Source organism: Nicotiana attenuata, chromosome 7 (genome assembly GCF_001879085.1).
Source record: "Nicotiana attenuata strain UT chromosome 7, NIATTr2, whole genome shotgun sequence".
NCBI classification, from domain to species: domain Eukaryota; kingdom Viridiplantae; phylum Streptophyta; class Magnoliopsida; order Solanales; family Solanaceae; genus Nicotiana; species Nicotiana attenuata.
Window position 1 is genome coordinate 83,289,682 of NC_031995.1, and position 21,916 is coordinate 83,311,597.

At 34.6% G+C, this 21,916-nt stretch overlaps 2 long non-coding RNA genes across 3 annotated transcripts; both read left to right on the top strand.

Moving 5' to 3' along the window:
• Positions 6,676-11,346, top strand: LOC109230561. The gene is made up of 2 exons (XR_002068674.1): positions 6,676-6,893; positions 10,845-11,346. It is a non-coding gene; the product is annotated as an uncharacterized LOC109230561 (long non-coding RNA).
• On the top strand, positions 20,923-21,714 carry LOC109230562. 2 transcript variants are annotated; one of them, XR_002068675.1, is made up of 2 exons: positions 20,923-21,014; positions 21,210-21,714. It is a non-coding gene; the product is annotated as an uncharacterized LOC109230562 (long non-coding RNA). The 2 variants fall into 2 exon arrangements; XR_002068676.1 differs by having other exon boundaries at positions 21,240-21,714.

A 21,916-nucleotide genomic window follows, 5' to 3' on the forward strand; every position in this document is an offset into this window, starting at 1 on the left:
AATGTACCCCCTCATGTCCCACAGAATGTCCCTCAAGATTATCCCCCCCCCCCCCCCTCCAATGTACCAGAACAAGGAGATCATCAAATGGAGGAAGAAGAGGAAATGAACTTGCTAGGTTCCGAACAAGTCCTAGAATTTTCAAGTCTAAATGAGGTAAAAGTTTACCTATTCAGGAGATGCGAGAGAAGACATATATACGCATTTACCCCTAACACTTTACAAGTGCTCCATGGATCAGGCCTCCCCAGGACCCAACTGTGGGGAGACATGCAATGATACTGGTTCCATCGATAAAAAGGAACCCAAACCCGTTCCTCCTCTTTTATTTGGGTAACCTTAATAAAGGGTTGGAAAATTTTCATGCAAGGAACATTATGGCACCCTAGTAAATATTCTAATATTAATATATGGACGACTAGATGGATTCACAACTCGCCAAGTCTTATGAATAATAATGCGGGACCCCTTCACCCACTGGACTATAAGCTTTCTCTACAAGACCTCATAAATGGATACTCATGGGACTTATCCAAAATTTTCTTTGATCTCCCTAATTCCCACATTGGTAAAATTAAAGCCACCCCTACTCCTACATACCTCAAAGGTAAAGACTATATTACCTGGGATATAAGTAGCAGTGGTTCATTCACTACTAAATCTTGTTATAAGCTCCTAGAAGGAAATCACCCTGTAGAACCACTAAACAAGCTTGATTTTAACTAGATTTGGGAACTTCAGTGCCCCAACAAAATTAAATTCTTTCTCTGGCAATGCTTGCATAACATAATTCCCTATAGGAGCTTCCTCTGTTATATAGGAATCAACATTGATGCCCTTTGTCATGTCTGTAAGAAAGGGCTAGAGGATGCCATCCACATTTTCATCAAATGCCCCATGGCTACAAGCTTTTGGAAAGACCTTGGTTTAAACCTTCAATTTGATAAAAACATCCCTCATTGGCTAATCTCCGTTAAAAATGGACAACTGCATAGTAGAACCCTACAAGGTCATTGGAAAAATATTTTTCCATTTGTCATCTAGTACCTTTGGAAAAATAAAAACCATAACAATATCAATAATCTAGAACAAACTCTTCATGTCAATCTACTTCTTAACCAATCTTGGGAGTATAATTTTTTCACTGAAAGAAACTTCCTCCAACAATCTAAAAAAAGAATTGCCATCCACTGGCTAAAACCTCCCCAAAATACAATCAAACCAAATATTGATGGAGCCTTTTCAAAGACTAACTTACATGCAAGACTAAGAGGTTCTTTTCGTAACAGCAATGTCAATTGGATAATGTGATTCCACAAATCCTGTTATGCAACATCTCCATTGCATGCAGAATTATTAGCACTAGAGCAAGTCTTAAAATTTCATTGGAGATGTCTTTTCCAATGATAGAAATTGAAACAGATTCTTCAGAAATGATTAAAATGCTCAATGAGGACAATGTCCTAACTAATAATACGTTACTCAAATGCAAGTTGTTAATGCGCCAGTTAAAGATATCAACAATCAGCCATAACTTCAAGGAGGGTAATGCAGTAGCTCATCATCTAGCTAAGGAAGGAATCAACCACTTCAAGGCAGAAAAAAGCATCTACCATGCACGTCCACCTTATTTTGTTGAAGTTTTTTTTGAAAAAGGACATGAATGGTGTATGTTTTGGAACAAAACTCTTAAGTTCCTCGGTTTGTAATAGCCTAATAGCTATAAACAATATAAATGTCCTTAGGGACTACGTAGCTGAATGTAACACTTCACCGGTTTACTAGTATCAAGATATGCTTCGTTATCATTCAAAAAAAAGCTCCGGACGGTTCGAATCTAGCCAAAATAACTTAATATCATAAATAAAGGCCATAGGAAATAATTTCGGATAATAAAGCTTCGATCTTTAATTAAAACCAACAAGTCAACCCAAAAAGTCAACCTCGGACCCGCACCTTAGAACCCGACAAAACCAACAAAATCGGAACATCCCTTCCTATACGAGTTCAACCATACAAAAATTATCCAATTCCGACATCAAATCGGCCTTCAAATTATTATTTTATATTTTAGAAAGTTTTTACTAAAATCCCCAATTCCTCCGAACTCAAATCACTAATTAAATGATAAAAACAATGATGGAATCATGAAATATAACCAAATCCGAGGTAAGAATACTTACCGCAATCCAAAACGTAAAAATTCCCTCCAAAATCGCCCAAATCTGAGGTTCCCAACTTAAAATTTGTTAAAATGAACAAGAACCTCGATTTATAACTTCTGCACAACTCTTTATCATTTGCGAACAAAAAAGTCGCTTCGGTGATAATTAGCCCACTTCCGTGGAAACCACTGAGAACCCACCCATTTGCACCTCCGAACAAAGTCATGCTTCTGCACAATCGCAGGAGTGACATCAACCAATGCTTTTCCGCTCCTTTCGCTTCTATGCTCCAAGTCACAGCATATGCGCCGCCGCAGATGCGCTCGAAATCTCGCTTCTGCGTAAACTCCCAACCAAGCAGCCATCCGCTTCTGCGATCAGTATTCCGCTTCTACGGACGTGCATATGCGCCCATCATTCCACTTCTGGGGTCTTCTCTCATCCTGCCATGTTTCTCTTCTGCACCCACGTGACCGCATCTGCGGTTATCGCACCTGTGTCCACAACTCCGTAGGTGCGACACCAGATTCAGCAAAGACAAGCCACCACAGATGAATGAAAAATGATCTGAAACACGTTTGCAACTCACCCGAGCCCCTCGAAACCCTGTCCGAACATACTAACAAGTGATAATACACAACACTGAGCTACTCAAGGCCTCAAATTACACATAACAACATCGAAACGACGAATCGCAGCTCGAATCAATCTTGACAAACTTTTAAACTTTCAACTTCTAAAACTCATGCCGAATCTCATCAATCAACTCGGAATAACATCAAATTTTGCACACAAGCTCCAAATGACATAACGAACCTATTCCCACTTCTGAAATAACAATCCGGACCCAATAATATCAAAGTCAACTCCCGATGAAACCTCTCAACCTTCCAAACCTTTAACTTTCCAGCTTTCTCCATAAGGCAACAAATCGCCCCACGGATGTCCAAATCCAAATCCGGGCATACTCCCAAGTCCAAAATTATCATACGAAGCTATTGGAATCATCAAAACAACATTCTGGAGTCGTCTATACAAAAGTCCAAATTTGTCAACTCTTACCACATAAGACTCTAAAATAATGATCATTCTTTCAAATCAAACCTGAATCGCCAGAAAAATCGAAACCGACCATTCACGCAAGTCATAGTACTTAATATGAAGCTTCTCAAGACCTTAAACCACCAAATGGAATGCTAAAGCTCAGAACGATCGGTCATGTTGCTACAACTTATATACCTTTTTAAAATTCTAAACTCCTTAATGTTTATTTTATAGCTGCATGGCCTGAAACTATCTTAACTATGAAATAACTAATTATTCCAAAAGCTGATAGTGTTTAAAAATAATTTGTCTGAGTCAATTTGATAAAGAAGCATTAATATAATTAATGTGCTTCGCTGCTTCTCATATTAAATTAATGAGTTGACCTTATTTAGATCTATTTTTGTGGGAAGATACAATGCGGTACTTTTGATTTCAAGATTCTAATAAATGAACTAATCACTAAATTATTATTATTATTATTATTATTATTATTATTATTATTGTGATTATTGCTTCGACAATAAGTGATTAATACATTAACTTAAATTTTATTCTAAAAGGAGGAAGATAAAGATAAAAGACTTTAAATAGGGTGGGAAAGGGGGTCCAATTAAATTACTGTAAATTACTATAAATTATTGAGCTCATTTTTTGGCAACTGTATTGGTAAAAAGTGCACACGACGCGTGGCCGACTCGAAAGTTAACTCGTGACAAGTATTTCTTTTTAATTTTCTAGTTAGTGCCAAGTCTTCCAGATTTACTTGTTTGAAGACTGAAGACTAAATTTATTCCTCTCCTCCGTTATTACTGTTGTTCATCAGCTATAGAAAATTCCTTTATAAGAATCTCTTCCATTTTTCTTTACTATTATTTTAGCATAAATTGCTCGATTTGTTGTCTTCTCTGCTCTATTTTAATTCTGCTTTTATCAACGAAGGTTTAAACCGATTGCTTGTGCCTTATTTCATAACTTTAGTTGTATCGCCAATATAATCAAATGAATATTTGGTTAAATAAAAATAATTGTATTATTTTACATCTTTTTATGTCAATCTTTAAAATTTTCAAATGTTTATTGCTTTAATATATCTAATAAGGCAATAAACTNGCTTGACACCTTCAGGTGTTCGGACTATTGGTCCGAAAACTTCACGTTTTTCGAGTGAAGCCAATTCCGTTTGAATTGCGTTTTTCCATTTTGGCCAATCATTTCTCTGTCTACATTCATCGACAGATTTTGGCTCAAGATCCTCATCTTGTTGCATTATTTCAACTGCAACATTATATGCAAAATTGTTGTTAACAACAATATTATTTCGGTTCCACCTTTTTCCTGTAGAGACATAACTTATTGAGATCTCTTCATTTTCATCATTTCCAGGTACTAGAACTTCCTGTGAGGTCTTATCAATTGCTATGTCCTTATGTTCCTCTTGAGCAATTGCCTCCATGTTATGATTAACTTGATCATTTGCTCCTTTCCTTTTTCGGGGGTTCTTATCCTTGGAACCAATTGGTCTACCACGTTTAAGGCGTGGCCTAGACTCATTTGCATCATCATACTGTCCAGCTGGGACATCAAGTCGATTTGGAGCATTTACAGCTGGAATATGCGATTTAGTAACCCGTGGAAGGTTAGTAAATGCATCTGGCAATTGATTTGTAATATTTTGCATATAAATGATCTTTTGAACTTCTTGTTCACATTGATTTGTACGAGGATCCAAATGAGATAGAGATAATACGTTCCAATCTATCTCTTTTTCTAGCTGTTTATTTTCTCCCCCTAATGTTGGAAAAACTGATTCATCAAAATGACAATCAGCAAATCTGGCTGTAAACAAATCTCCTGTCATAGGCTCAAAATATTTGATAATAGAAGGAGATTCATAACCAACATATACTCCCAACCTTCTTTGGGGGCCCATCTTTGTGCGTTGTGGTGGAGCAATCGGAACATATACCGCACATCCAAATATTCTTAGATGGGAAATATTTGGCTCCTGACCAAAAGCCTATTGTAATGGGGAGACTTTATGATAACTGGTTGGCTTTATGCGCACAAGTGCTGCTGCATGCAAAATAGCATGTCCCCACACTAAAAGGGGGAGTTTTGTCCTCATTAGCAATGGTCTAGCTATTAGTTGAAATCGTTTAACCAATGATTCTGCTAGACCATTTTGAGTATGAACATGAGCGACCGGATGCTCAACTTTTATTCCAGTGGCCATACAATAATCTGTAAAGGCCTGAGATGTAAATTCACCAGCATTATCAAAACGAATTGTCTTAATTGTATAATCTGGAAATTGTGCTCTTAACCTTATTATTTGGGCCAACAATCTCGCAAATGCCATATTATGAGTTGACAATAAGCACACATGTGACCATCTTGTAGATGCGTCTATCAAGACCATAAAATACTTGAATGGTCCACATGGAGGGTGTATAGGCCCACATATATCACCCTGTATACGTTCTAGAAATGCAGGTGATTAATACATTAACTTAAATTTTATTCTAAAAGGAGGAAGATAAAGATAAAAGACTTTAAATAGGGTGGGAAAGGGGGTCCAATTAAATTACTGTAAATTACTATAAATTATTGAGCTCATTTTTTGGCAACTGTATTGGTAAAAAGTGCACACGACGCGTGGCCGACTCGAAAGTTAACTCGTGACAAGTATTTCTTTTTAATTTTCTAGTTAGTGCCAAGTCTTCCAGATTTACTTGTTTGAAGACTGAAGACTAAATTTATTCCTCTCTTCCGTTATTACTGTTGTTCATCAGCTATAGAAAATTCCTTTATAAGAATCTCTTCCATTTTTCTTTACTATTATTTTAGCATAAATTGCTCGATTTGTTGTCTTCTCTGCTCTATTTTAATTCTGCTTTTATCAACGAAGGTTTAAACCGATTGCTTGTGCCTTATTTCATAACTTTAGTTGTATCGCCAATATAATCAAATGAATATTTGGTTAAATAAAAATAATTGTATTATTTTACATCTTTTTATGTCAATCTTTAAAATTTTCAAATGTTTATTGCTTTAATATATCTAATAAGGCAATAAACTTATTAGTTTGATATACAATCATACACATGAAAACGAAAGAGAAAGAATTAAAGTGGAGTTCACTAATTTATTGGAAGAATTTAATATTCAATTGAAATACTAACATGAGTATGCATGTACATTATTAATAAATATGTGCATGGTCTCAACCAAAAAAAAATTGAACTATGCTCAGTATATATATTAGAATATTTTAGTAGATAGATGAATATTCATAATATTCTGGATTTTACTGGTCTTTGATTGCCACATGCATTTACGTAAATAATGGATCTCAAATCAGACCAACTTGCTATCATTAATAGAGGGCAAGTTGGAATTACTTTAACTCTATAATACTTCTTCAATATCCAATTCTATAATGGGAGGTCAGCACATGCTTGAAGTTAACATTAAAGCAAGATAATAAATAATCTAGAAAAGCAAAAAATAAAGCAACTATGGCACATGCAAGAGATGTAGTTTGACTTCAAGGAGGTCTACAAATTACGACATTTTAGAAGTACTTAGCCACTCCAAAACATTCATAAGTGTGAACTACTATTCCAATGATGTTGCTAAAGCATTCTTTTGTTCTCGCTATTCTCATTATGGTGGCAACTGGTAAGTACCACTTAAGTTTAACTCTAAATTATAATTACATATTATTTAGATTTTTGACTATATATATATATCTATACTATATTAAAAGCACGAAGGCCCTTAGCGAAATATCGTTCGCCTTTTTTACCCTTTCAAAATAGATTTCACACTAGACAAAATAGTCATTTAATAAATTTTCTAATGATTAGGAATTCTAAATCAACTAAATTTTGTACATTATTTTCCTAATATTTAGAAATTCTAAATCAAGTAAAATTTTACATACTAAAAATTCCATGTCTAAACTTCTGTATAATGAAGCCTAACGTCTGCTATAAACATGAGAAAACTAAACAAAATTTCCTTTTTTGAGAAAAAGAAAACTTACGACTTAAAATAGGAAGTAGATTGCTTCGTTCGCCAATGAAGTATCATTTTTTATGTCCTAATTTTAGTATAAAAATATTCAACTTTCAAATAATCTTTTATATCTATATATACTTTTACAAAAGTAAGAAAAAGAACAAGAAGCTCAAACAATTAATATTCTTTAATTACAATTAGTACAAACAAGTGTTAAGCAAAATTATAATTATTGTTAAAAAATGTAGCTCAAAGTAACAATATAAAATAAGAAGATAAGTAGAATAAGAGAAGAAGAGATAACTTTCTTATTTCATCAAGTGTTCAAGTGTATTCCATCTCACATTTCATGCCTCTATTTATATTATTACATATGAAGGTTACAAAATCATTGTCTTAAACATGGCATTCACAATTGAGATCATGGGGGAAGATCATGGGGAGGGGTTATGGAGGTGTGAGAGTTACAATCATAATGGTGATGAGTAGTGGGAGGTAATTTACATCATGGGTGAAAGTAGTGGGAGTAGTGGACATCCACATTTACTAAATATTTTGTAACACTCCCCCTTGGATGTCCAAAAAAATAGATAATATGCCTCGTTAAAACCTTACTAAGAAAAAACCCTGTGGGAAAAAATCTTAGTGAAGGAAAAGAGTACACATATCTCTAATACGCTTTATTTGCTGCCTCGTTAAAAACCTTACCAGTAAAACCCAGTGGGACAAAACCTAGGCTAAGGGAAAAAGAGTACAGCGCGTATCTTACTCCCCCTCATGAAAATATCACTTTATTCTCGAAGACGTCGCATTCCAATCTTCTGTCTCAACTTCTCAAATGTTGAGGTTGGTAAAGCCTTAGTGAACAGATCAGTCCAAATTTTTACATGAACGAATCTGTTGAACATTAATTTTACCATTTTGTTGAAGATCATGCGTGAAAAAGAACTTTGGTGAAATATGCTTTGTTCTGTCTCCTTTGATGTATCCTCCTTTCAGTTGAGCAATACAAGCAACATTGTCTTCATATAGTATTGTTGGATTATCCTTTTTCATAAGAAAACCACACATTTCCTGAATATGCTGAGTCATTGATCTTAACCAAACACATTCCCGACTAGCTTCATGAATGGCTATTATCTCAGCATGATTTGAAGATGTGGCAGCTATTGTTGTTTCATTGAACGCCATGATATAGCAGTACCTCCATATGTAAACAAATAGCCTGTTTGAGATCGGGCTTTATGTGGATCAGACAAATAACCTGCATCGGCATAGCCAATCATTTCTGACTTGAATTCATTAGAATAAAACAATCCCATATCTATGGTTCCCCGAAGATATCTAAATATATGCTTAACACCATTCCAATGTCTTCTTGTTGGGGAGGAGCTGAATCTTGCTAATAAGCTCACTACAAAAGCAATATCTGGTCGAGTATTGTTGGCAAGATACATCAGTGCCCCAATTGCACTAAGATATGGAGTTTCATCACCAACGAGCTCTTCATCATTTTCTTGAGGCCGAAATGGATCTTTATTTATATCAAGCGATCTCACAACCATTGGGGTACTCAATGGATGTGCATTATCCATGTAAAATCGCTTTAAAACCTTTTCAGTATATGTTGATTGATGGACAAAAATTCCATTTGGTACATGCTCAATTTGTAGGCCAAGACAAAATTTTGTCTTACCGAGATCTTTCATTTCAAACTCTTTCTTCAAACACTCTATAGCCTTTGGAAGCTCTTTAGAAGTGCCAATGATATTCAAGTCATCAACATACACAGCTATGATGACAAATTCAGATCCAGACCTCTTAATAAAGACACAAGGGCAAATAGGGTCATTTTTGTACCCTTCCTTTAGCAAATACTCGCTAAGGCGATTGTACCACATCCTCCCTGATTGCTTCAATCCGTATAAGGATTTCTGAAGCTTTATTGAACAAGTTTCTCTTGAACTTTTATGTGCTTCAGGAACTTTAAATCCTTCAGGGATTTTCATTAAAATTTTATTATCCAGTGAGCCATATAAGTAGGCTGTGACAACATCCATCAATCGCATATCAAGCTTTTCATGGACTGCCAGATTTATTAGATACCTGAAGGTAATTGCATCTACCACAGGAGAATATGTCTCCATATAATCAATGCCAGGCCTTTGCGAAAACCCTTGTGCCACAAGTCGTGCTTTATATCTTACGACTTCACCTTTCTCATTTCGTTTTCGCACAAAAACCCATTTGTACCCCACTGGCTTGACACCTTCAGGCGTTCGGACTATTGGTCCGAAAACTTCACGTTTTTCGAGTGAAGCCAATTCTGCTTGAATTGCATTTATCCATTTTGGCCAATCATTTCTCTGTCTACATTCATCGACAGATTTTGGCTCAAGATCCTCATCTTGTTGCATTATTTCAATTGCAACATTATATGTAAAATTGTTATTAACCACAACGTTATTTCGGTTCCACCTTTTTCCTGTAGAGACATAACTTATTGAGATCTCTTCATTTTTATCATTTCCAGGTACTAGAACCTCCTGTGAGGTCTTATCAATTGCTATGTCCTTATGTTCCTCTTGAGCAATTGCCTCCATGTTATGATTAACTTGATCATTTGCTCCTTTCCTTTTTCGGGGGTTCTTATCCTTGGAACCAATTGGTCTACCACGTTTAAGGCGTGGCCTAGACTCATTTGCATCATCATACTGTCCAGCTGGGACATCAAGTCGATTTGGAGCATTTACAGCTGGAATATGCGATTTAGTAACCCGTGGAAGGTTAGTAAATGCATCTGGCAATTGATTTGTAATATTTTGCATATAAATGATCTTTTGAACTTCTTGTTCACATTGATTTGTACGAGGATCCAAATGAGATAGAGATAATACGTTCCAATCTATCTCTTTTTCTAGCTGTTTATTTTCTCCCCCTAATGTTGGAAAAACTGATTCATCAAAATGACAATCAGCAAATCTGGCTGTAAACAAATCTCCTGTCATAGGCTCAAAATATTTGATAATAGAAGGAGATTCATAACCAACATATACTCCCAACCTTCTTTGGGGGCCCATCTTTGTGCGTTGTGGTGGAGCAATCGGAACATATACCGCACATCCAAATATTCTTAGATGGGAAATATTTGGCTCCTGACCAAAAGCCTATGTAATGGGGAGACGTTTATGATAACTGGTTGGCTTTATGCGCACAAGTGCTGCTGCATGCAAAATGCATGTCCCCACACTAAAAAAGGGGGCGTTTTTAGTCCTCGACTTAGCTAATGGTCTAGCTATTAGTTGAAACNATTTTTCTCTAATTTTAATTTTATAAGTAAAATATATTATTTGATAATATTTACAATATTCTTAAAATTATTTATTCAATAATATGGGTACACGCGCAAAGCGCGTACCCTAAGACTAATATATATATATATATATATATATATATATATATATATATATATATATATACACGTCACTGTGCACATGTTTCATATTAAAGCATGGACATGCATATGATTCGCTGAATAACGCTTATATGTGTGTCATTTCTGTTATATTAGTAAAAAAAATTAATTATTATAATGTTGAATATATTTAGCAAATGTGCCCCTTTTGACGAACACAAAAGTCGAAGCTGTACTGGATGTTGATCATAATCTCTCAGGAATGAGGAAGAGATTACTCCCACAACTCAACACTTGTTTTAGATCTTGTACTTCTAGCTTGGATTGCAACGATTGTTGGGTTTGTTGCGCTTGTGGATTCTCTATTACACTTGGTGGCCCTCTGTGTCTGACAGCTTGATTAGTATGCAGCGGAGACAAGCTCTTCTACACGTCTCCATTATGCAGTTGGGTTTCTGTGTTGTTTAATGTTTCCTTCATTTGCTTGTTTTCCATAATTTACATGTATAATAAAGAAAGTCAAGTGAACAACTCGTTATTTCAAAATTACAATAAACGCCACTACAAAAGTTGGCTGGGTAAGAAATTGTATGATTCATCATGCATTTACCTTATTAATAAAATTATGCATATGTAATTTATGTTTGTTTTTAGTTTTTATTTATTTATAATAATTCATGCTTCAACTTTATGGAATGCGACCTTCTATTTCAACCTTCAATGTAGAAATTTCTATTTCTTGGTTTGGATGTTTTAGAAATCCCTCTAAAATAAAACGTAGAAATATTGAGTTCTCAATAAAAATTAAATACAACCTTATGTGACTTTCAAGGCAAATCACATTCCATGGGAAATTCTCAAACTATTTTGTTGAGTATTTAAAAAGTTGATCGTGTTCTCTATTGATTTTAAGAATTTTAATTCAAATTTATGTCCACTTTAGAAGATATGAACAATGAAACATACAATACGATAGTAAAGAAAATTTTACTAATTTTTCAATATGAAATTTAACTATTTCATGTATGTACGCTTCATAGTATATTGTCACAATCCAAATTCATAAGTCGTGTTAGCATCCAGTGAGCCACTACCCTTAAGCGTTCATTTCCAATTGTTATCTTAGCACGAGCTCATAATCCAAAAATAGTACCATCTCATAGAAAAAAGGCATAACCTCTCAAACACATTATATTGAAAGCCTAAGTACGATAGAAAATTTGAATCCAAACCATAACCCACAAAATAGTATCTAAGTAAACTCTAATTATAGTATTCATGAACGCAACCCTGAAAATAAAACATACATAAATGAAATGAACAGCCACCACGAATAGAATATGATTGGCTCACTTCCGAAACTGAAACAAGACTTTGAACTAGGATCAAGAATGTCCCCCAACAGCATTAGTAGATGGATATGCACAACACAGTAAATGTGGTGCCATAAGGACCCAAAAGATAACTGATCCACCCCTATCATACCTTTTGGAGAGAATCTTTAAAATCACGTGCATGATAGTTTACAATGCAGTGCATATATCTATAACAAATCATATCAGGTATAACAATTTAATATCCATTAAACACGTCAAACATTCACACATAAGCCCTCATAGGTGCAACCACTAGACCAAATAGTAGCTATAGGCCCTGCGTAATTTCACCTGAGAACCCACCAAAGATCGTAATGAGGCCTAACTTGCTTGCTAGGCAATCTAACCTCAACAATAATTATAAAAGTAGATTATTAAGTCATCAACAAAGTCATAATATATAAGTAAGAAAGCGAAATTGTCATGTGGTGACCCGAAAGGTAATCTTAAAATTTAGAACCCAATTGTGCTCTTTTAAGCTTTAAACATTTTGTCCCTCCTCGATTTGCTTGCGCAGTCCAGGCGTGTTTTCGGAAAGCTTTTATGTTAAAAGTTGATAAAAATAAGAATTTTTACGTACAAACTTCATTTGAGTTTACTTCGGTCAACATTTTTGGTAAACATACCCGGATTCATGTTTTGATGGTCCCAGTGGGTGTGTATTGTAATTTGGAACTTGGGCGTATGCCCGAAATTAAATTCGAAAGTCCCTAGCCCGAGATATCGGGCTTTGTCGAAATTTGAAAGTTAAAGGCTTAAAGATAATTTGACATGTTTGACCGAGGTTTGACTTTTTGGATATAAGGTCCGTATTTTGGTTTCGGAACTCAGTATAGGTCCATTACCATATTTATGACTTGTCTGTGAAATTTGGTGAGAAACGGAGTTCGTTTAACGTGATTCAAACGTTCAGGGCGAAAATATAAATTTGAATGTTTTCTTGAGTATATTATTTGATTTGGTGCTAAATTCGTAGTTCTAGGTGTTATTTTGGTGATTTGATCGCGCGAGCAAGTTCGTATGATGTTTTTAGACTTGTGTGCACATTTTGGTTTAGAGCCTCGAGTGCTCGTGTGAGTTTCGGATAGGCTACGGAGTGAAATTTGACTTAGGAAATGTTGCTGGTGTTTCAGTTCTGTTGCAGGCCTCTGATATCGCATTTGCGGGATCAGGCATCGCATTTGCAACCTCTGAGGGGTTCGCATTTGCATAACATACTTCGCAATTGCGGAGGGCCATGTTCGCATTTGAGAACTAACTTTTTAGATTTTAAATTCTTTAATGTTTATTTTATACCTGCACGGTCAGAAACTATCTTAAATATGAAATAACTAATTATTCCAAAAGTTGATAGTGTATTCAAATAATTCGTCCGAGTTATTTTGAGAAAGTTGCATTACTATAATTAATGTGTTCGTAGCTGCCCATATTAAATTAATGTGTTGATCTTATTTAGATCCGTTTTTATGGGAAGATACAACAGGGATACTTTTGATTTCAAGATGCTAATAAATGTAGAAGTTATTAAATGATTATTATTATTATTATTATTCGGGATTCTTAATTAACCACATCAAGCAGATACACTCAGATAAGTGTAACAAACGATTTTTGCTTTTACTATAGTTAATGCATATAACGTGTGTATAAGAGATATAAGGGGCAGTTTTGATTATGTTATCCTTTAAATATCATTCTTCCCACAATTGAATCTCATTTAGAATTTTGCGCTTTCACTCTACATTGTAGAAAAAATATCTCTCTCCCGCAATAGAAAATTCCTTTATAAGAATCTCTTACATTCTTTCATTACTATTATTTTAGCATTAATTGCTCGTTTTATTGTCTTCCCTACTCTATTTTGATTCTGTTTATATCAATCAAGTGATAGATAAAATTGGTTTAAACCGATTGCTTGTGTCTAATTTTACAACTTTAGTTGTATCGCCAATCAAACGAATATTAGGTTAAATAAAAATAATTACATTATTTTGCATCTTTTTATGTCAATCTTTAAAATTTTCATATCTTTATTGCTTTAATATATTTAATAAGGTGATAAACATACTAGTTTGATATACAATCACACACATGAAAACAAAAAAGAAAGAATTAAAGTGGAGTTCATGACTAGTTAATTAGAAGAACTTAACAGCCACTACAAGAAAATGTGGTTATTACGGCGGTTATTTTACGATCGCCAATATGAATCAATCGTGAAAAATTAACAGAAGAAAATTCTCATGCATCTGTTCTAAACCCCCTATCCTTAGTTGTGTCAGCCCATTTACACTTGAATAGTGTAACCCGAAATCGACCACTAGTAGTTAAGTTCAATGATGTCTTCTAATTTTCCATAATATGGCAAATCTGCTTGCCTCAGGTTTCTATTAGCACCACTAGCAATACAAGATGTGGACGAAGTCAAAAATACTCCACTGTTTTGAGTTGTCAATCCATTCTCTCGCTCTAAAGTCCGAAATTTGAACCCGTTGATATTAAATGATGTGAACCTTCTAGCATGTGGTGCTGGACCATTTGCTAAAAACTTTAGGTCATCTGATACAGTATTCGAAATGTCTGGGTTCAAAATCTGAAATAAGAATTAAATATATATGTTAGGCATAGTTTTAAATTTGTAAAATTCTAATACATTTGTAACAAACCTTTCGGGGAAACCAATCAATGAAGTCTTTATTAACTATCTTCTCAATCTCTGTACTACTAGGCTTTCGACCCTTCCAGCGCCTTCGTACATGATCTTTAAATTCACTACATGAAATGATGATACAAATATTAATCATTATACATATTTAATATAAGTTTTATTTAGATTTGCATTAAATACTCACTCAATGAACGGCATGACTTGTGGACAATTTAGTACCACATATCGATGTGCTTCACGTTTCACTATAGGTGACAACTCAAATGTTTCTGTTGCTATTCCTTTACCAACCGGTGGAAAAATGCTAGATGAATTCGTTGAGCCTCTATCCTCCGGATAATCATCAACACGACGAGGCCTATTAATTCTTGTCTCAATCCCTTCAAAATACTGAGAACAGAAAGTGAGAGCCTCTTCAGCTAGGTATCCTTCGGCTATAGAACCTTCTGGTTGTGACATGTTCCGCACATAGGACTTAAAATGTCCCAAATACCTAAACAAAAGATCAATGGTTAGTTAATGGTTATAATTTAACATCTTTGTCTTAAAGAATAAACTACAATTAAGCAATAAGAAATCTCTTACCTCTCCACAGGATACATCCATCGACACTGTTGCGGTCCCCCAAGTTTTGCTTCACCAGCTAGATGACAAGTTAAATGAACCATGATGGTAAAGAATGCTGGAGGGAATAGCATTTCCAAGTGATTCATAGTGAGAAAATATCGAGATTGAAGCCTATCAAGGTCTACTGGACATAAGCTTTTGGCACAGAGTTGTCGGAAGAACGAACTCAACTCTATTAGCACTGCAGTCACTTTGTCAGGTAAAATATTTCGTATGGCAATTGGTAACAAGTGCTGCATGAGAATGTGAAAATCATGACTCTTCATATTAAAGAGCTTCCATTGTTTCAAGTCGATACATCTCGAAATGTTGCTCGCATATCCATCAGGCATTTTGATATTCTTTAAGGTCCGCAAAAATATATCTTTCTTGAATCCACCTTTCTTAGTATTTAAAATAGTAAACAAAGATGGAAGATAGCTTCCGTTCTCATCTGCCCAAAGTTCCTTCCTTATACCCATTTCTCTAAGATCCTTCCTAGCTTTAATATTGTCTTTTGATTTTTCAGAATCATTGAGTAAAGTGTATATCACATTCTCACACACATTCTTTTCAATGTGCATAAGGTCTAGATTATGACGTAACAAGTTCGTTTCCCAGTAAGGAAGATAAAAAAATATGCTCCTCTCTCTCCACTGTCTTGATCTATCTTCATTAACGGTTGTCTTCGAGCTCTTTTACCTTTATCATTCAAAACAGGTGCTTTCCCAAAATTGACACTAATGCCCTCCACTTGCTTCAAGATGTCTGACCCTGATAATGCAATTGGTGTCTCCCGTTGCTCGATTTTCCTGTTAAAACGAACATGTTGCAATCTAAACCGATGACCTCTTTCAAGAAAGCGACGATGACCCATAAAACACCACTTTCTACTATGCTTCAATCTGCAAGAGTCTGTATCAAAGTTACTCGTGGGGTAAGCAAACTGAGTGTATATATTCCATCCAGATAATGTACCAAGCCCAGGAAAATCACTAATTGTCCACATCAATGCTCCTCGCATTTTAAATATTTCATTCTTTGAAGAATCTAATGTCTGCACTCCATCGTACCACATTCCCTCAACTCTTGGATGAGAGGTTGTAAATACACATCTATGTCATTGCCCGGTATTTGTTTCCCTGGAATGATCATTGAGAGTATGAATGAAGTTTGTTTCATGCACTCCCAAGGAGGACAGTTGTATGGAATAAGTACCACTGGCCAGATACTATAGTTAGTTGCCATTGCTCCAAAAGGATTGAAACCGTCACTAGCTAGGCCTAGCCGTACATTTCGAGGATCTGCAGCAAATTCAGGATGAAGCAAGTTAAAAGTTTTCCTAGCCTGAGAATCCCTGGGATGCCTTATCAATCCATCTTGGCTACCCTCTAAAGAATGCCATCTCATAGACTCGGCAGTTTTAGAGCACATGAACAATCTTTGCAACCTTGGCTTTAGTGGAAAGTAGCGCAATATCTTTGCAGGCTGCTTCTTCTTATTATCCTTCCACCTAGATGACTTGCATCTTTTGCATTCTTGCAAGCCTTCATCTTCGCCAAAATATAACATACAATCATTTGGACAGGCATGTATCTTGGTATAATTAAGACTAAGTTTTTTGATGGTTTTCTTGGCCTCATAAAAAGAACTAGGAATCTTGGCATCAAAGGCATCTTTTAACAATTCTAATATCATGCTCATCGCCTTGTCAGTCATTCGACAAAGACACTTTATATGACACATTTTGATAAGAAAGGACAATTTGGAATACTTTGTACACCCTTCGTATAATGGTTGATTGCCATCTTCGACCAATTCATAAAACTTTGTATAATCTTCATTATGCCCCTCAACGTGCTCTTCATCAAATATTTCTTCTCTATTTATATGATTAGAAGACGCACCAGGCTCGTTGACATCGTTCCGGGTGAACCCAAACGCATCATTAATCATAATTTCCATTGGATCTTGGGGCTGTAAATTATCTTCTATGATATGGGTGCTCTGAGAAGTCTATTGCACGGTTGCATTTGATTCTTCACCATGCCAATACCAAAATTTGTAGTTTTTTGGGAAAGGTTTAAGAATCAGGTTCTCTTTAACTACATCTCTTCTTTGCCATTTGTTAAAACCACATTTTGGACACGGACACTTAATTACGCGCCCATCAACTGACCCGTGCTCAAAAAGATAAGATAACATCACAATATTAAAACTAAAAAGATAGTTCAAAAGCTTATATGTGAAAAACATAACCTCTGAATATATTCACTTAATTTGAAAAGCCATTGCCAACTTAATTAACATGAAAAGTCACATTACTTCTACATTATTTAATTTTGAACGCAAACTCATATTGTAATCTCTTCAACTACAGAATTGTTGAATGTCAAATACAGCTCTTTAAACGGTAAACAAATTAAGAAATGGTCTATTAGTACTTGAAACGAAAGTACTATTTTGGTTTCTTGTACAGTTAAAGTTTAACTTCAGATTACTCCTGCATTTTTGCTTTTAGTTTCAAAATCCATAAAGCCTAAGGCAAAACATAACCTGCAATAATTAGTGAATATATCCACTTAATCTGAACTAAGTTTTTCTCTAAAAAAATTTGCTCATACACAGTGTCAAACTGTTAACTTACTACTTCAGATTCTTACAGTTGGATATCATATCTTTCTACCTATACAATTGGTAACCGTTTGATAGATAAGTTGAACCTATTATAGCAGAAAGTTCTGCTAATCTGCTAGTGACAAAAACAATAATCAATCTATCTTTTAATAAAAAGAAATCTGCTCAAAAGAAAGGACAATATTAAACTGATACCTCTCAAATGTTTCACTGTCGATGTCGATCCCAATAGCTTCACCAATAGATTTTGATCTCTCGGCTACATATCAAGATACCAAACAAAGCAGCAAACATTTAAAGAAGTACTAAACTAATTGAACAGAAAAATAACAAAAAATGGACTCAAAAAAAAAAAAAGAGAACTGAAACCATTAGAACATTAATGTCTTTCAAGTAATAGATTACTATTTTGGATGTTATATATTTAATTGACTGAATGAATCATAGATTATCAGGCTGAGGAAAAATAATTAGAACAAAATTAGGGAAAATCGCTACATGCATGAACCCTAATAAAGAGAAAAAGAACTTTTGGTACTAAACATGAACCCTAATCGCTACATTAGCTGAGATTATTGAAGCTGCTAAATGAATTTCATGTACTTTTTCTAATTTGAATCTCAATTCTTCTAGCCGGAGAAATAGATTGGGAGAAATAGAAGAATCTGAAGTTAGAAAATTGGGAGTTCGATTTGTGCTAAACTGTAAATGTTTCAGGAATATGTTTCCAGCGTTATTAGAGGGGAACGCATTAGCTCAGCTGCAATTGTTTGGAGATTGTGAGTTTTACATTCCAACAGCCTTCAATAAGAATGAATCGGCGGTAGGAATTGGGGGAAATAGAAATTGGGGGAAAGATATACGAGACCTATGGAGGGAAAGGGAAAATTCTGGAGGGAGTCTCAAAATGTGGGGGAAATACTAAAACTTATTGAGGGAATAGTTAAAATATTTTGGGTAAAATATTACGGCGTTTCTAACCGCCACAATACGAAATAATCGCCGCTATAAAAAGAATTTAATCCGGCGGCTGGTAAAACGCTATTTTTAATTATATTTTGTGGCGGTTATTTGGAACCGCCGTAATATAATCGCCACAATAATTCTAATTTTTTGTAGTGAGCCAATTGAAATACCAACATGAGTGTGCATGTACATTATTAATAAATATATGCACGATCTCAACCAAAAAAATTGAACAATGCTCATTATATTAGAATATTTTAGTAGATAGATGAATGTGCATAATATTCTAGATTTTATTCGTCTTTGATTGTCACATGCATTTTATGAAAATAATGGATCTGAAATCATACTACTTGCTACTCCCTCTGGTCCAAAATAAGTAATTTTTGGCTTTTTTCTTGTGGTCCAAAATAAGTAATTTTTTCAGATTTCAAGAATGAATTAATTATTTTTTTCCTACATTGTCCTTGGAGTAAATAATGTTGGAATATGTGTTAGGAGTGTTTATGTGAGATAGTAAAGGTTAATATGATCAATTTCATTGCTAATTAATGTTAAAAGGTGGATTTCTTAATCTGTGTGAAAATATCCAAAAAATCACTTATTTTGGACCGGAGGGAGTATCTCTTTAATAGAGGGTAAGTAGGAAGTACGTTAACTTTAGGAATAATTTCACATAAGTACAACTCACACACCTGACTTGCAACATAATAGCCTAGATATCACATTGCAAATCTATAGCCAAAAATAATAGGCTAATTCCCGAAAAACAGCTTATTTCACACAATCAACTACTGTTATTGCTCCCTCTTTATACAACCAGTTATTTTCATTCTCTTGATTTCCTTTGATTATTAAGCATTTTATAAAAAAATGCAAATAAGCCATAACGCAACTCAAAAATCCTATCCTGAATAATACATATTATCTGAAGGTAAGAAATTCAAACACCTTTATGTGCAATTGCTGAAGCAATCCAACAGGATAAAAGAAAAATAAAAAATTGATAAATAAATTGTAGAATTCCTCCAACGCGTACAAATCTGTTTCATATAGCACATACACGAAAAAGAAGAAGAGAAGGAAGTGTCAAACTTCTGTAGAGACCTCTTACACGCTAACAATGTATATACATCCTTACAAACTGAAAAAATATATATTTATACAACATTATACACAAATATACACATTTATACACAATTATACAATACTGTATAACTTGTATAAACATGTATAATAGTGTATAAGAGGTATCTGTATATCCATATACACAATTATACACTATTATACAGTGTCGATACAACCTGCTACATAGTTATGATTTTCCAGAACTTCAAACTTCAAACTTCAGAATCTTCCAAAATTACCAGAACTTCAAACTTCAAAATCCTCCAAAATTAGTGGTTGTTTGTTGGTGCAAATCAAGTTTGAGAGCTATTTGATCTGTGTGTATTTTCATGTTTCTTTCAAAAATCGTCTTCGTTCTTCTGCTTGCCACCATGGACGACAGAGTCTTTCTTTGAGCCTTTTTCGAGCCATTAATGGCAGAACTGCGTGGGGGTAAAGGAGGGGGAATAGCGGGGGCTAGGTTAAGAGAGGATGGGGGATCTATGTGGGTTAGAGAGAAAGAAGTGAGAGACGGTGAGAGAGAGAAGGGAATGAAGAAAGAAGAAAATAATAAAAACCCTAAAAGTATGTCTTAATAGTGGGCTAAAGGCTGAAAAGTTTCTTTCAAGTTATGTACAACATGGGCTATATAGGGTAAGAGCTTCAAATGTGGGCCATTTTCGGTTGGGCTATTAGGCCAAATGACATGGGCTGTAATTCTTTCTTAACTTTATAATATATCTTCGATATCCGTTTCTAAAATGGAAGGTCAGCACATGCTTGAAGTAAACATTAAAGCAAGATAATAAATAATCTAGAAAAGCAGAAAACGAAGCAACTATGGCACATGCAAGAGAGGTAGTTTGACTTCAAAGAGGTCTATAAATTACGACATTTTAGAAGTAATTAGCCACACCTAAACTTTTATAAAGTGTGAAATACTATTCCAATGATGTTGCCAAAGCATTCTTTTGTGCTCGCTATTCTCATCATGGTGGCAACTAGTAAGTACCACTTAAGTTTAACTTTAAATTATAATTATATATTATCTACATCTTTTTTTATGTATACATGACTGCACAGATGTTTCATATTAAAGCATGAATATACATCTGATTCGCTGAGTAACGCTTATATGTGTGTCATATTTGTTGTATCAGATTTTTTTTTTAATTTACTATAATGATGAATATTTATAGCACATTTGACCATTTTGACGAACACAACAGTCGGAGCTACACAGGACGTAGATCTTAATCTCTTAGGAATGAGGAAGAGATTACTCCCACAACTCAATACTTGTTTAAGATCTTGTAAATCTAGCTTGGATTGCAACGATTGTTGGGTTTGTTGCGCTTGTGGATTCTCTATTACACTTGGTGGCCCTATGTGTCTGACAGCTGATTATTAGTATGCAGCGGAGACAAGCTCTTCTACACCTCTCCATTATGCAGTTGGGTTTCTGCGTTGTTTAATATTTCCTTCATTTGCTTGTCTTCCATAATTTACATGTATAATAAAGAAAGTCAAGTGAACAACTCGTTATTTCAAATTTACAATAAACTCCACTACAAAAGTTGGCCGGGTAAGAAATTGTATGATTCATCATGCGTTTACCTTATTAATAAAATAATGCATATGTAATTTATGTTTGTTTTTAGTTTTTATTTTTTTTATAATAATTTACGCATCAACTTTATGGAATGCGACCTTCTATTTCAACTTTCAATGTAGAAATTTCTATTTCTTGGTTTGGATGTTTTAGAAATCCCTTTAAAATAAAACGTAGAAATATTGAGTTCTCAATAAAATTTAAATACAGCCTTATGTGACTTTCAAGGCAAATCACATTCCATGGGGAATTCTCAAACTATTTTGTTGAGTATTTAAAAAGTTGATCGTGTTC